This window comes from Equus caballus, chromosome 15 (assembly GCF_041296265.1).
Source record: "Equus caballus isolate H_3958 breed thoroughbred chromosome 15, TB-T2T, whole genome shotgun sequence".
NCBI classification, from domain to species: domain Eukaryota; kingdom Metazoa; phylum Chordata; class Mammalia; order Perissodactyla; family Equidae; genus Equus; species Equus caballus.
The window spans coordinates 38,288,650-38,306,275 of NC_091698.1; the positions used below are offsets into that span (position 1 = coordinate 38,288,650).

The 17,626-nt window shown below is 38.8% G+C and overlaps 1 long non-coding RNA gene across 1 annotated transcript in view; it reads left to right on the forward strand.

The window, feature by feature from the left end:
* Window positions 1-17,626, forward strand: part of LOC111768202 (uncharacterized) — a 91,392-nt gene that overhangs the window by 63,697 nt on the left and 10,069 nt on the right. Inside the window, exon 2 of the long non-coding RNA XR_011426189.1 lies at window positions 16,462-16,598. This is a non-coding gene — a long non-coding RNA (uncharacterized lncRNA). The remainder of the gene's footprint in view (window positions 1-16,461; window positions 16,599-17,626) is intronic.

A 17,626-nucleotide genomic window follows, 5' to 3' on the forward strand; every position in this document is an offset into this window, starting at 1 on the left:
TTGCAGATATCTTCTCCCAATTGTTAGGTTGTCTTCGTTTTGTTGATGGTTTCCTTCACTGTGCAGAAGCATTTTAGTTTGATGTAGTCCCATTTGTTCATTTTTTCTTTTGTTTCCCTTGCCTGGTCAGACATGGTACTTGAAAATGTGCTGCTAAGACTGGTGTCAAAGAGCGTACTGCCTTTGTTTTCTTCTAGAAGTTTCATGGTTTTGGGTCTTACATTCAAGTCTTTAATCCATTTTGAGTTGATTTTTGTGCATGGTGTAAGGGAATGGTCTACTTTCCTTCTTTTGCATGCAGCTGTCCAGTTTTCCCAACACCATATTTTGAAGAGACTCTCCTTTCTCCATCATATGCTCTTGGCCCCCTTGTCGAATATTAGCTGTCCATATATGTGTGGGTTTACATCTGGGCTCTCGATTCTGTTCCATTCATCTGTGTGTCCATGTTTGTGCCAGTACCATGCTGTTTTGGTTACTATGGCTTTGTAGTATATTTTGAAAGCAGAGAGTGTGATACCTCCAGCTTTGTTCTTTTTTTCTCAGGAATCCTTTGGCTATTCTTGGCCTTTTGTTGTTCCATGTAAGTTTTAGGATTCTTTGTTCTATTTCTGTGAAAAATGTTGTTGGAAAGTTGAAAGGGATTGCATTGAATCTATAGATCGCTTTAGGAAGTATGGACATTTTAACAATGTTAATTCTTCCAATCCAAGAGCACAGAATATCTTTCCATTTCTTCGTGACTTCTTCAATTTCTTTCAACAATGTTTAATAGTTTTCAGTGTACAGATCTTTCACCTCTTTGGTTAAGTTTGTTCCTAGGTATTTTATTCTTTTTGTTGCAATTGTAAATGGGATTGTATCCTTAATTTCTCTGTCTGCTACTTCATTGTTAGTGTATAGAAACGCAACTGATTTTTGTACGTTGATTTTAGATCCTGCAACTTGACTGTATTCCTTTATTATTTCTAAAAGTTTTTTAGTGGATTCTTTAGGGTTTTCTAGATATAAAATCATGTCGTCTGCAAAGAGTGACAGTTTCACTTCTTCTTTTCCAATGTGGATCCCACTTATTTCTTTTTCTTGCCTGATTGCGCTGGCTAGGACTTCCAATATTATGTTAAATAAGAGTGGTGACAGTGGGCATCCTTGTCTGGTTCCTGTTCTTAGAGGGATAGCTTTCAGATTTTCTCCATTGAGAATGATATTTGCTGTGGGTTTGTCATATATGGCCTTTATTATGTTGAGGTGTTTTCTTTCTATACCCATTTTATTTAGACTTTTTATGATAAATGGATGCTGTATCAGTCAAATGCTTTCTCTACATCTATTGAGATGATCATGTGATTTTTATTTTTCATTTTGTTAATGTGGTGTATCACGTTGATAGATTTGTGGATGTTGAACCATCCCTGCATCCCTGGAATGAAACCCACTTGATCATGATGTATGAACTTTTTAATGTATTGTTGTATTCGATTTGCTAGTATTTTGTTGAGGATTTTTGTATTGATGTTCATCAGTGATATTGGCCTGTAATTTTCTCTTTTTGTGTTGTCTTTGTCTGGTTTCGGTATCAGGATAATGTTGGCTTCGTAGAATGAGTTAGGAAGCCTCCCCTCCTCTTCAAATTTTTGGAAGAGTTTGAGAAGGATAGGTATTAAGTCTTCTTTGAATGTTTGGTAGAATTCACTGGGGAAGCCATCTGGTCCTGGACTTTTATTTTTTGGGAGGTATTTGCTTGCTGTTTCGATCTCCTTACTGGTAATTGGTCTATTCAAATCTTGTACTTTTTCTTGGTCCAGTTTTGGAAGGTTGTATGTTCCTAAGAATTTATCCGTTTCTTCTAGATTATCTGATTTGTTGGTGTATAGCTTTTCATAGTATTCTTTTATTATCTTTTGTATTTCTGAGGTGTCCGTTGTAATCTCTCCTCTTTCATTTCTGATTTTATTTATTTGAGCCTTCTCTCTTTTTTTCTTGGTGAGTCTAGCTAAGGGTTTGTCAATTTTCTTTATCTTTTCAAAGAAGCATCTCTTGGATTCATTAATTTTTTCTATTGTTTTTTTAGTTTCTATATCGTTTATTTCTGCTCTGATTTTTATTATTTCCTTTCTTCTGCTGATTTTGGGCTTTGTTTTTTGTTCTTTTTCCAGTACCTTTAGATGCACTTTTAGATGGTCTATTTGGGACTTTTCTTCTGTGTTGAAGTACGCCTGAATTGCTATAAACTTCCCTCATAGAACTGCTTTTGCTGTATCCCACAGATTTTGGCATTTCGTATTTTCATTTTCATTTGTCTCCAGGAAAATTTTACTTTCTCCTTTGATTTCTTCATTGACCCAATCGCTGTTCAGTAGCATTTTGTTTAATCTCCACACTTTTGTGGTTTTTCTGATTTTTTTCCTGTACTTGATTTCTACTTTCATACCTTTGTGGTCAGAAAAGATGCATGGTATTATTTCAATCTTCTTAAATTTATTGAGACTTTTTTTGTGGCCTAATATGTGATCAATCCTGGAGAATGCTCCATGTGCATTTGAAAGGAATGTGTATTCTGCGGTTTTTGGATGGAATGTTCTATATATATCTACTAAGTCCATCTGGTCTAATGTGTCCTTTAAGGCCAGTGTTTCCTTATTGATCTTCTGTTTGGATGATCTGTCCATTGCTGCAAGTGGAGTGTTAAAGTCACCTACTATTAATGTGTTACTGTCTATTTCTCCTTTTATGTCTGTCAATAATTGCTTTATATATTTAGGTGCTCCTATGTTGGGTGCATAGATATTGTTGGATTGTTCCCTTTATCATTATGTAGTGCCCGTCTTTGTCTCTTGTTACAGTTTTAGTTTTAAAGTCTATTTTGTCTAAGTATTGCTACCCCCACTTTCTTTTCTTTGCCATTTGCATGGAATGTCTTTTTCTATCCTTTCACTTTTAGTTTGTGAGTGTCTTTAGGTCTGAAGTGTGTCTCTTGTATGCAGCGTATACCTGGGTCTTGTTTTTTATCCAATTGGCCACCCTATGTTATTTGATTGGAGCATTTAGTCCATTGATGTTTAAAGTAGCTATTGATAAGTATGAATTTATTGCCATTTTGTTTCTTTTTTTTTCCTAGGTGTTTTAGTAGTTCTTCTCTGTTCCTTTCTTTTTCTCTTGCACTCTTCCCTTGTGATTTGATGGCTGTCTTTAATAATATGTTTGATATCCTTTGTCTTACTTTTTTGCTTGCTTATTATAGGTTTCTGATGTGTGATTACCACGAGGATCCTATTTAATATTCTATGTATATAAGAGTCTATATCAAGTTAATGAACTCTTTAGCTTGACCTCTTTCTAAAAGCTGTACTTTTTTGCTCCCCTCCTCCCACATTTTACATTTATCAAATCATATATAGTCTCTGTTTAGTGTGTGTCTATCCATTACCCTCTTATCATTGAAATAGGTGGTTTTAGTACATTTGTCTTTTAACCTTGATATTGTCTTCACAGGTAGTTGATCTGCTACCTTTACTATAGTTTTACCTTTACAAGTGATTTTATCACCAGGTTATTTTTGTTGTTGTTTTGTTTTGTTGATAATTTTTTAAATCTCTATTTGTGGTTATTGCTTTCCCACTTAAGTAAGTCCCTTCAGCATTTCTTGTAGAACTGGTTTCTTGGTGATAAACTCCTTTACTTTTTGATTGTCTGAGAAGCTCTTTATCTCTCCTTCTATTCTGAATGACACCCTTGATGGATAGAGTATTCTTGGCTGTAGGTTTTTTCCTTTTAGCACTTTAAATATGTTGTCCCACTCTCTTCTAGCCTGTAGGGTTTTGGCTGAGAAGTCTGCTGATAACCTGATGGGTTTCCCTTTTTATGTCACTTGTGGCCTTTCTCTTGCTACTTTTAGGATTCACTCCTTATCTTTAATTTTGGACATTTTAATTATAATATGTCTTGGTGTGGGCCTCTTTGGGCTTATCTTGTTTAGAGCTCTCTGTGCTTCCTGAACATGGATATCTGTTTCCTTCCTCAGGTTAGGAAAATTTTCATCTATTTTTTCTTCAAATAAATTCTCTGCCCCTTTGTCTCTCTCTTCTCCTTCTGGGACACCCATAATCCGAATGTTAGCATGCTTGATATTGTCCCAGAATTCCCTTAGACTGTTCTCATTCTGTCTCATTCTTTTTTCTTTTGTCTCTTCTGCTTGGGTGATTTCCTCTAGTCTTTCGTCTAGCTCACTGATCCATTCTTCTGCATCCTCTACTCTGCTATTGAGTCCCTCTAGTGAGTTTTTCATTTCCAGTATTGTATTCTTCATTTCTGATGTTTTTATTTTATATCTTCCAGTCTTTGCTGATGAGCTCACTGTGTTCATCCAGTCTTCTCCCAATATCTGTGAGCATCCTCATGATATTTTGTTTGAACACTTTGTTGAGTAGGTTGCTTGTTTCTGTTTCATTTAGTCCTTTTCCTAAGGTTTGGTCCTGTTCCCTTGCTTAGAAGGTATTCCTTTGTCTCCTCATTATGCCTCTTTCTCTGTGCTTATTTCTATGTATTAGGTGAGTTGGCTATGTCTACTGATCTTGGAGAAGTGGCCTTATGTACGAGATGCCTTATGAGGCCTAGCAGTATGCTTCTCTCTCGTCACCAGTGCAGAAGATCTAGGAGTGACCCCTTTGTGGGCTACTTGTGTCCTTCTGCTGTGGCAGGGTTTTTCCCGCTGCAGGTACCCAGGAAATGTAGTCTTTCCTTCCCTGGCCAGCTGTTTGTAAATCATGTTTGGGGAGCCTCTGCGCCATTGGCTACAAAGTCTATCAGCACGCTCCTATTGCAGTTTTCCTCTTAATTGGGTTGGTACCCAGTGTAGCTATTTGTTAGGGTCAGGAGCTTAAAGTTGTGATAGGCCTCGGGTCTACAAGGCTATTGTCAGTTCTCTTAGGAGTGTAGCTGAGTGGGGCTGGCCCTAGACATGGGAGCACTCAATTGTTTCAGGCTTTTGAAGGTGGGGCTGATCCTTTTTATGGCTATTGGTGAAGCACAGGTCTTGTGCCATTGATACTCCTCACCCCTCACAGGACCACACACACATTCAACACAGTCCTGGTCTGTGCACACTTCTCAACCCCCTGGAGCGTACCCCAACACCACACTGCAGAGGCTCCCACCTCTCCCCCAGTGTCCCCCACAGTTCTCACACAGTCCTCACACAGGCCCTGCCCCACAGAGGCAGACACCTTGCCTGCCAGTAGAGGATCAAGGCACCCAGTCAATGCAGGCTGAAAAGTAGCCTGAGGGCTTCCTGTTAGGTGGATCCAGTCCCTAGGGCAGGTTGCCTGCCCTGGCTGAACTGGATTAAATCTGTGCTCTAGTGGGTGTGGCAGAGCCCTGGGCTAACAGGCCAAGGGATTTACCTCAGTGGCACCTACTGGGGCTCTGTGTCAGCAAGCCTGGACCAGTTCAGAACAATGGCCCCCACCAATGTCTCAGTCTCCAGAGAGGTCCCTCCTCTCACCAAGCTGCCCCCAGAGCCCACCAGGTGAGTGTCATTTCACCAGAGGACGGTCAGCCTTCTCTCAGGTGAATTTAGGTTGCTGCAATGAGTGAGTTTGTGCGTGGGCCCTTTAAGACCTGAGGTTTTTTGGCTGTTGGCCTATAGCTTTTCTGGGGGTGTCCTCGCTACAGTTAATAGCCAGCAAAGCCAAACAGTAAGACCCCCATCTCAGTTGGACTGAGTTTGAAGGATGCTTATAGCAGTATCGGCCTGCTCCAGACCTCATTCCTCCAGGGAGGGCCACATACCTTAGGATGTTTCCTTCCTGGCCAGCTGAGAAGCTCCGCTGATCTCAAAGGTGTTTTTTTCCCTCTCCAGTGGGAATTTCTGCCTCTTCTGCCTTAGTCAGGACTGTCCCTTGTTGTGGGGGTTCTTTTTATCCAGTTTTCAGTTTTCAATCTGGGGTAATTTTTCCAAAAATTGTTGTAATCTGGTTGAGTTTGTGGGAGGAGATCAGTTCAGAGTCTGCTTACACCGCCATTTTGACGAGAGATCCCCCCCTTGGCTTCTCTGATTGGGAGGCTTGCAATACCAGATGGGCACCCAATGGAAGGTCTGGGAGTTACAGTAACTTGATCTGCACAGTGATAGTGCTGGCATTCTGCCTCACCTTTCAGAGCAAAGGACCTGTACATTTTATATTTTTATTTTTTACTCATTTCTCTAACTCAAATAATTGAGATGTGTGGGGCAGCATTTTTTTCCTCAAAAGTTTTTGCTAAATAACACTATAATGTGACTGCTTCCTCAGTCTCTCCCAATGGCAGAGCAGAAAGGAATAATTTAGATTAATGACATGACTTCTCCAGCACTGAAAATATAGTGATTATTAATTATGAGACCCTAAGTTAGTAATCATCTGTGTCACAGTTTCCTCATTGCAGACATAAGAGTTATCTATTGTTGCATTAAAATTACCCCAAAACTTACTGGTTTAAAACAACACACATTTATTATCTCAGAGTTCCTATACATCAGGAATCTGAGCATGGCTTAACTGAGTCCTCAGCTTTATGATCTTTCACAAGGCTGGAATAAAGGTTCAACTAGGGCAGGATCTGCTTCCAAATTTATTTATATGGTTGTTGCAGAATTCAATTCCTTGTGGGTTTTTGGACTGAAGTCCTCAGTACCTTTCTGGCTATTACTTGGAGGCTGATGTCCATTCCTTTTCCTGTGAGACTCTTCTACATAGCAACTTGCTTCATCAAAGTCAGAAAGACAGAGAATCTGCAAGCAAGGCTGAAGTCCTTGTCTTTTGTAGCCTATGTCATTACTTTTGCCATATGCTATTCTTTAGAAGTCAAGCCAGTAAGTGTAGCCCACACTCAAGGGGAGGGTATTATACAAAGGCATGAATACCAGTAGTTGAGGCTCATTGGGAGTCATCTTAGAGGATGACTCCCATAATGAGTAAAGCACCCATAAGAGTCTCTGGAATATATTCAGTATTCAATAAATGTTAGCTACGGTTATTCCTGCTAACAATATTAATAACCGTGTGTTCACATAGTGCTTCCTTGTTGAACTAAAAAAATTCAAATATTTTGCCTCATTCAAGCCTCTTTGACAATATTAGAAAGAATAGATATTATTATACCTATTCTATAAATGTGGAAAATGTTAATTATTGGAAATTAATTTTATATTTGGATATCTGGTCCTGAGTTTCAAATGAAAGTTTCTGAGGAAAAGGGAGGAAGAGATGGGGAAAATGTGCTATATAAACATCTTTGGTCCCCATATTACCCAAGGATGGCTTGTGGACTGGTACTCAGTGCACCTTATGTTTGCATTATCTATAGCTGCTCAACAAACCACTCTGTAACAGTGGTGTGAAACAAGGACGTTTATTTTCCTCACAAATCTAAGAGTTAACTAAGTTCAGCAGGAAGTTCTTATTTGAGTCTCTCAAGCATTGGCAGTCCAGTGTTGCCTGAGGCTGAGGTCCTCATTTCCATGTTCTGGAGCCTGGGCTGGGCAGTCTAACACCACTGGGGCTCAAACTGCTGGGCATCTTTCTGTCTCTCCATTGTCTCTCCTTATAGGCTCTCCTCATGGCTTCCTCAGGATAGTCAGGCTTCTTAAGTGTTTGTTGAAGACTCCGAGAGTGAATGTTCCAAGATGAATCAGCAGAAGCTGCATGGCCTTTTCTAACCTAATTTTAGAAGTCACACAGCATCATTTTCACTGAAACTTATACATCGGGACAGTCACAAAGTCATGACCAAGTTCAAGGACAGGGAACATAGAATCCACTTCTTCAACGGAAGAATGTGAAATATTGTTAAGTATGGTTAAAAACCACATGACTATAAAAATTTTAAAAAGTCAGCAAAACTTGTCTTTCTCTTTCTGCATTCTCTTTTCTATGTATTATCTTGGTTCCTTTTCCGTATTTCTCTCATTTACACTAATGTAGTTATACCTTTTTAAGAGTTCTTTATATTCATTTTCATCGGTTTCTCAAATGGTTTCTTGGCTCTAGCTTCAGAATTGTCTAGTCACAGTGAAATGCAGCAAGTTCAAAGCATGAAAGACCATTAACTGAAGCCATCATACCTTTGAGTCTCCATGCTTCTCTTTCATCATTTTCAGGCTTTCATTTACCTTATCTTGCTCATCCTCATTACTCTTCCTTATCTCAAAGATCTAATGCATCAATGAGCTGGTGGGAGGTCTTAAGCACACAGCATGTGTCTATAAACAAGGGCTTACAAATTCATATGCAGGAGATTTTAGAGATAAGAAATGAGGAAAGAAAAAAGGAAAGCTACTTTCTATGTAACTATAAACAGCATTACATTCACTGTGAGCACATCTGACTTCTGTAAATTGCCAGTGTATCCTAAGCAAAAGCAAAAATATATCATTAAGCAATAAATTTTAAATTCATTACCAAGCCTATTAAAATGGAGTCACAGTATCTTCTTGAGATATTAAAACTGTTGTATACCATTGGTATTAAACATAAATATCTGCCTCAGCACAAGGAAGCAAATTATAGAGCATGGAGAAGATTCAAGAAGCCATGATACTTGGCAGTATAGGAAATCTGTCATGCTTACAAGTTTCTTCATCTCTACCTCAAAACCTGTTCTGTTATCCTCTGCTCTCCACCTCTAAACAGAGCACAGAATTCCGTATTAATTGCAACTTATCTTCAAAGCAAGCAGTCACATATGATTCAGTCAATGCCCTTCAGCCAAAGACAACTAGGAGTGCACCTGTGGTTGAACAGGTTGGGTATGCTGCTTGTTGCAATGATGAAAAACACACATCATGGGGCTTCTCAGTCAGAGAGTGTTAAAAAAGAATTAATACAAAACTTGGGGTTGTGTTAGTTTTCAGGAGAGTTGAAAGAGGCAAGGCTTTGCCATGGCTTAGATGCTATTATGAAGTGTGGTTAATTACATGACTCCTTGTTATAATAATTCTTATCTATAAAGAAGAATAAACTAAGGCTAAAATTATAATTGATGAGAAACAGCAGTCATTCGTTAGCCAGGAAAGTGATGTGTTTGGTCATTTCGTGATGTGGCTATTTTTTACGTTTTGTGTGTGTGTTCAGACACAAGTAGTCTGGTTTTGCTGTATCCATCATGATCACAGAGCAGCTTTGTTTAGCCTTGATGTTTGGCGAACTTGTTTATGTTCTACAGGTGAGCACCAAAACACAGCTGATAGTACCAGGCCCCAGCTGTCAGGAACTGCTTTCTTTTTTTCCCTACCTTAGAACAAATTGCTTAATTTCCCTCATCTTCAGTTTTCTTCCTTTTAAAGTGGAGGTATAAGAATATTACTTACAAGGCCGGCCCTGTGGCCAAGTGATTAAGTTCGCGTGCCCTGCTTCAGCAGCCCAGGGTTTCGCCGGTTTGGATCCTCGGTGCAGACATGGCACCGCTCATCAAGCCATGCTGAGGTGGTGTCCCACATAGCAGAACCAGAGGCACTCACCACTAGAATATACAACTATGTACTTGGGGGCTTTGGGGAGAAGAAGAAGAAAAAAGAAGATTGACAACAGATGTTAGCTCAGGTGCCAATCGTTAAAAAAAAATACTTGCTTAATAAAATTATTGATAGAATAATACTAATAGACTCTCTTAAGAGAAAACTCATTTAGTTGGAGCTCAATAAATTTCAGCCTCATTCCATCATTACCTTTTAAAAGATCCTTCCCATTCTACATCTCAGTTTCCTAATCTTTATATTGGACTGATAAATTTTCCCTTATAGTTATTTTACCCTTGAAAATCTATCTTCCTTTTGCTTTTATTTTTGTGCTTTTCATAAATATTTTTTTAGTTTGAAATAAAACACATATATAGAAAAATACACAAAACACAAATCTGAAGGTCGACACTGATGTAAAGACATACTCCCCAGTTTAAAATGAGGAGGAAGAAGTAAAGGAAAAGGAGAAGGAGCAGGGGGAGGAGCTGCTGCTCCCACGGCGTCTCCTGTGTTCTAGCCCGAGCCACATCATCGTCTTCTCCCTAAAGGTCTCCACCACCCAGAATTTGGTGGTAATTATTTAATTAACATAAATTGTTTAACTGTTTTTATAGCTCTATCTTTGTTAGTAGACTAGATATCAATCTTTAATGAGTTTCAAAAATCATACTTATTCCTACAGGAAAAGACAACACGTAAGTAAGTTTCTTTGAGTGTGGATGTCAAAGAACAAGCAAGAACAAGTAAAACAGTTGAAGAAGCACATTGGTAAATGTGATTCAGAAACGTACCAGCCCCAAATGAGGCAAATGGAGTTGACTTTTAGCATCTCCAGCCATTTCACCTGTTCTTCAAGTTCCTAGTACTTAAGGTCCTCATCCTGTCTCCTTATCTGCCACTGGGAGAGGCTCTTTTTTTTTTTTCTTTTCCTTGAGGAAGATTAGCCCTTAGCTAACATCTGCTGCCAATCCTCCTCTTTTTGCTGAGGAAGACTGGCCCTGAGCTAACATCCGTGCCCATCTTCCTCTACTATGTATGTGGGACGCCTACCACAGCATGGCGTGCCAAGCGGTGCCATGTCTGCACTTGGGATCCGAACCAGCAAACCCTGGGCAGCCGAAGCTGAACGTGCGTGCACTTAACCACTGCGCCACCAGGCTGGCCCCAAGGGAGAGGTTCTTATATCATCATTTTTACTTGATTACAAATGTGTATACTATAGGGTGAGTGTAAATTACTATTCCCTCTTTTTAAAGTTTTGCATTTTAAATATTTATTCTTTTTATATTCCTGCTGATGCAATTTTAGGAACCAGTTGATAAAGAAAAATGACATTTTGGACACAGAAAGGTTTCCTTGGCAATTCTAATATCATATGACACAGAAAGATTTCAATATTACCTTTGAAAAATGACGCTTTCTCTGTTTGGTAATGAAAAGAGACCTGCACTGGAAATAAGTAGATTTAAATTCCAGGCCCAATCTAACTCTGTGATCTTGAGGAAACCATTTCAACTGTGCTTGTCTCATCATTTGATTAAAATCTGCTAAGTATTACCTCAATTTTAGGTAAGTAGTGATATAGGGAGTAGTGACATAAGGCTCTCGCCTAACTTCAAAGAGCACTGAGTTAGTGAGGGAGACAAGGAAGCGAGCTCCCAATTTAAACATGGTATGATGTGTGAAATGAAAGAGGTGCCCAGAATATGCTACAGGAAATCAGAACGAAGCCACTGGACCCTAACTGAGATGAGAGAAGACTTCTTGAGGAAGGCTGAGTTTGAAGGGCCTGAAGGAGTCAGCCTGGTGAAGAGGGGAGTGAGGAATTCTAGGCAGTGAAAATACAAGCAGTGAAAGAAGGCACAACGAACTGTATGTAGCTGTAATGTGGCTTCATCTGTAAACTGGAGTTGGAGACTAGTGGTTTCATCTGTAAATTGGAGTTACAGAGCCGTGGGGGTTGAAGAGAAAAATCATGTCTGTTACATTAACCTTGGGGTCCTGAAAGCAATGGGGAGCTATTGTAGGTTATTTAATAGGGGAGATACATCATCAAATTTTCAAATTAAAAAGACTACTCCCACTCCAGTGGGAAGAAAAGATTGGAGAAAATAGATCAGAATTGAGGACAAAGAAAAAAATTAAAGACAGGTTTAGTAATAAACTTGGAAAATAAGTTTGGCAGAGGCAAGTGATTAACCCAGTTTAGACATGTTGATTTTGATGTTTCTGGTAGAGGTGTAATAAATATTTCCTCTTTGGATGAATGAATGAATAAAGCAGCTATTTAAAGCCCAGGATCTTAAATCTGAACTATCAAATTGGATGATGTCAGCATATAGATGGTACTTGAAGTCATGGAAATGAATATTATTTAGGCAGTGAGAAGAGGAGTACCAGACGTCCCCTACCAGATGTGAAAATGTGGCTGGGGTATTGAAAACCCCTGCAGCAGTATCCTTGGTCTTGATCTGAGTATAGGAATACAGGTCCTCAAGTACTGAGTTTGGATACTAAAACCTGACATATATTATCCTACAGAGTTGCTAAGTCCATTGTGTGTCTAATATTTAAAGCTCTTATAGGTGTGCCCAAGAGGTATGAATGGGAATTCCAATTGCAGCAGTGTCTCTAATTTCAAAATATTAGAGGAAAAAACATCTTGATGTCTATTAATAGGACAAAAATAAGCAGAGACATTTTAATACAGTTACCTAAGGATATTCAGTAAAATGAACACATTAGGGTTACATGTATCAACATGGAAAAAAAAATCTCAAAAAAACGCAATGACATGCATGATATATCTTGTAAGATGCAAACATAGAGAACTGTGCTATATATTTTATATGAATATATACATATGCAAAAATATCATAAAAACGTGATAGAAATATAAACTCCAAAATCATGATAGAATTATTTTCTCAGGGGAGAGGGAGGAAGCATGAGGGTTTCAGCTGTGCGGTAACCTTTTAATTCTTGTTTTAAATATTGATTTAGTATGTCAAAATGTTAACATTCAATATTGAGAAATATTACTTCATGTTGTCTTGCAGGTTTTCGAGCTTTATATATCATGCTCAATATATTATTCCCCAACTTCCTCTACTCACTCACTGTTATGTTTTTTGAGATTTATCTGTGTTGGAGTGTCTTATTATTCCCTGTTCTCTCCAGTATGTTTAAAATACTTGAAAAAATATTTTTAAGAAAGCAGGGAGAGGAGATGAATAAACAAACACACAAGAACTAAAAAGAATGTGAACCCAGAAAAATTATCGGAGACATGGCTCTGAGATTGTTACAGTTTCTTCTATAACGGCCTCACCCTCTATGTGTTCCTTCTGGGAACAAATCAACAGGCTGACTGCGCAGCTATAATCCCTCCGATCGCTCCTCCCTAAAGCCAAGTGGGTCTAGGTAGTCTGGCACATTTCTGATGTAAAAAGTGGTTTTTGCAATTTTCCTTCATTTTACCACCTTCATCTTACACCTGGAAAGGAAGTAGTTCCACCAGGAGACTATCACTTTCTCTAACATACTATCTTTTTCTGCCCTCTGATACAACCTCCAGTAGAGGAGGTGTTGAAGAGTTTGACTTTACAGTGCTATAACAGAAGGCAGTGGAAGATAGTAATAGTGCTTATGGATGGGGGAAATTAAGGTCAGGAAGCCATAGGGTTGATAATCAGTGTCACAATAAGGGTCCCAAGAACAGGTCCTCCACACTTAAGCGTAGATGGGTAGTGATATGTCTCCATTTGAACCAGAACACTGCTTTCATTCAGCTGCTCATTCTTGTAGTCTGGTAGACATATTCCATGTACTATGGTACGATGAAAGATATTTTGAGGTATCTCTTAGTTAGCTATACTTCCTCCAGGTACTAGCCTGCTTGGAGGTTATTACTAGTACTGGGAATTGTAAGAAAATATCAAAGTTAAAAACCATAGTTGTTCTGAAACAAGGAAAAGGGGAATAGTGAGTTGTTTTAGGCAATAAACTGTAGGGAAGTAGGTAGACAAATCATGTTGCTACTGGTTGGGATAAAAGTTTGTGTAAATATCTAAAACTTGAAGGATTTTAAACCTAATTTCTGAATGACATGCGTTTTTGGTCATTTATTTTTGGACCTGAGGCAGTAAATATGTTGATTATTTGCAATGAACCTTGAAGAGCCCCACCTAAAACTGTGATACAAACTTACAGTTACAGAGTCATGCCCTTGGGGGAAGAGAATGCTATTGATATACAACAGTGGAACTCAGATGGGGTGATGCTTCCCCCCAGGGGACATTTGGCAGTTTAACATTGTCTGGAGACATTTTTGGTTGCCACAACTTTGGGGAGGGAGATGTGTTATTGGCATCCTCTGAGTAGAGGTTAGGAATGCTGCTAAATATCCTGAAATGCACAAAACACCCACACCCACACCACCATCCCCACACGCCACGCCCCCAAAAAGATCGTCTGGTCTAAAATATCAATAGAGCTAGAGCTGAGAAACCATGTTGTAGAACATAGTGGTGTCTAGAGCAAGGTAGGGATTGATGCAAAAGAAATGTGCTAATCTTAAGGCTTCCATCCACCACAAGGATAGTGTCTTTATTGTGGTAGGGTGATAAGTCAAAATTGAAACCTAATGTGCTGTGTCCCTTGGATTCACAAAGTGGTCCTTTTCTTTGGACAAAGTTGGCACTGATGCCAACATCTTGAACTATGCCATATCAGTCATGGGACCATCATGAGCCTCTTTTTAAGGCTTTACCTAGACCACTGTAAGAGCCAATTTGGCATCATAGCCTTGGATGAGGACATTCTTGATCCAAGTACAATTCAATTGCCCTTCTTAGAAGCATCCAGATTACATGACTATTAAAAGGATTCAACATTTCTCTCTATGTTTTTAAATTCATTTGTCTCATGGTTTGCTTAAATGTAGTACTAAAGAAAGTAATTTAGAACCTCCAAGACTGGTAAATCTTCTGAGGATAGAGTCCTTTTATATATTAATCCAAGCCCAAGAGATCATTCAACAACATGAGCTTTGGAAAACAGCTTGCTTGATGAATATAGAAAATTTCAGGATGATGTGAAAACAAGACAATCATGTGGGAAAAGCCACACATTTCCAGATATAGACAAGGTTGTAGATGCTGAAATGCCCACCTCTGTAGTATCTTTTCACACAACTGAGCTGATCCAGAAGGTCAAAAGATGAGCATGAAAATGAGGTAACTAATAGTGGTAACTAAATAGAGGCCTCCACAGAGGAGGGAAAGCAAGTAATGAAACCCAGCTATCAGAAGGGACCAAGATTTTGCGGGAAACGTTATCTCTGGGGCTCATAAGGAAGATCATGTGCTGGATTGAATTTGTAACTCACATGCCAGATGAGTCATGTGAGTACTTCCATGAAGTAGGTCAGTTCCTCTACCTCCATACAGTCAAATACCTACTGCGGCATGGTGGTATAATTGCCTAACAATCACTCACTGGGCTTAGCACTATACATACATTTTAATTCTCACAACAATCCCCTCAAATAAGTTCTAATAGTGTTACAAATTCACGGATTAGGAAAATGAAACTCATAGCGTTTACCTAATTCGCTGAAACTCACATGGTTCATAACTGATGGCACAGGGATTCATCCATAAGAAGTCTGACTCCAGAGTCCATCCTCTTAATCTCTATATTGTTCTGTCTATAAACAAAAAGAGACAGAAGGCTTCCCTAAATTGCTACACTTATATGCAGGCCTCTTACCCAGTGGTTCTGGGGACTCATGGACCACTGAGACCTTTTGGAGGATCTTTGAGGTCAAAATAATGCATGTAGGCAAACCAATGAATTTTAATATAACTGTATGAAAAGCTCATTAATATTCTTTCACTTTTTATTTTGCAACTAATCTCTAAGAAACTACCATTTGTTGAGTTTTGATGTAGCGTTAAAGAAGGTCTATAATTCTCTGAAAGATTGTTAAAATATTCAGTTACAAGTTGAATATAAAAGCAGATCTAAAAATGTAGCTGCTTTTTATTAAGCTGCATGTATAAGACACACCCTGATGTGTATCCAATGCCCTTGTAAAATCCCCTCCCTTTTGGAATCTGTAGCTTTCTTCCAGCCAACAGAATATGGCAATAGTGATGGGCTATCACTCCCATGATTGTATTTCATTATGTAAGACTTCATCTTGGCATACTAGAGAGAGAGGCTCCCTTGCTGGCTTTGAAGAAGGAAGCTGCCACGTTGTAAGAAAACCATATGGCAAGGAATTGCTATTGAACTCTAGGAGCTAAAAGTGCCCCCTAGCAACAGCCTAGAGGAAAACAGGGACTTCAATCCTACAGCTGCAAGGAAGTAAATTATGCCAGCAATCCACGTGATCATCCCCAGTTGAGCCTTCAGTTAGAAACGTAGCCCAACACCACCTTGACTGCAGTGCTGTGAGACCCTAAGCAGAGGATCCAGTTCAGTGAAGCCTGGACTCCTCAGCTACAGCAATTGAGATGACAAGCGATTGATGTTTTAATCCTTTAAACTTGTGGTAATCTGTTAGGCTGCATAGGAAACTAATGCACCACACAGTAAAGAGATTTGTAAAATATATACTTTTCATATTAACATGGAATGGGTCCATTATTCTTACTCTTCAATGAATAAATGAACTTTTTAAACATTTCTAGGTTTCAATTTCTAACAGTTAATACCGATAAATAACATGAACAAAAGCTCTTTGGGAAGCTTCATTAATTTAAGCATGTTAAAAATGTGGAGAACCACTGCCCTATCCTAACTTTTTCATTTTCCTCTCCAACATTCCCTCACCTTTCCAGCACAAACACACTCTAGCCATAAAGAAGTGTCTCTATTTTCCTAATACGCTGAATATTTTCAAGTTTCTGTGTCTTTTCCAACAGTGAATCAGTAATCCTCTTCCTGTCTTTGCCTAGTGAAATCCTGGTCATCATCCAATGTGAAGCCCACACTTTACCTCCACTCCTGAGCCCAGAAAGCCTGAACAGCATAGTGGTTAAGAGCACAAGGACCTGAACTGCCACCTACTCCCAGCCATGTGACCTTGCACAAAGTACGTAATCTCTTGCGGCTTGAGCTCCGTATTGTGGTAAGAAGGTGTAAATCAACGGGGAACTGTAAAAGTTAATTGATACAGAAAACAGTAATTGGGCTATAATAACAAACTAAATAAATGCAAATAATGATGAGATAATTGTTTTTGAGAATGTGCTGTATACCAGAAAGAAAGGGCTTTGCATGGTGTATTTGATCCTCCTAAAAATTCAACTGCAATTACACCTATTTCATAAATGAAGAACCTGAGATTTAGAGAGTTGAAGAATCTTGCCCAGATCTCACAGGTAGTTCTCTGACCTCAGACTTAGGCTCTTGACTGCAGTGCCCCCTAATGTAGACTGCACTTTATGTAGACTTCTGTTATAGCGCTTAGTTGATTACCTTTTGCTTTTTTAACTTCTGCTTGTTTTGCTTCTCCACTTAAATCAATAAATCATGAACCACTCTCTTTGAGTAAGGTATGTCTTCAACCTTTTAACCTCAGTGCCTATCACGTGTCCTGTTTATTTCCTTCCCATCATTTAGTATACACTAATTATTGTATTTGTTTCCATATTTTTTGTCTCAGGGACAGAAAGTTGGGCTGTTTTTCCCTACTATATTTCCTTAGTGTCTAGAGCATTTCCCAATGTAAATTAGGCATTTGTTAAATGTTTGTGGAATGAGTAACTGTGCCTGATGAACAGAAAGTAAGAAATTGATTGCTCTTAAAAATGTCACTCTATTAAATTGTCCTACCACAAATATGAGCAATCCAGGTTTTCACCATCTCCCACATTGTGTCTCATCATCCAAGCATCCAAGAATATTTGCTTAGTCTTTCCCCAAATTTAGATGCCTTTACTTGTCCTTTCTAAGTAAAGTGACACACATTTGTGAGAGACACATTATCATTTTGAAAACGAAGTTCTATTTGAATCTTTTTCTCAAGCATCCCAGCTCACAGTGACTTCTTCCTTTGATAACGATCTCTGCTAGATATTCATTTATTAAAAGTAAGTTTTTCTGAGCATTTACTTAATT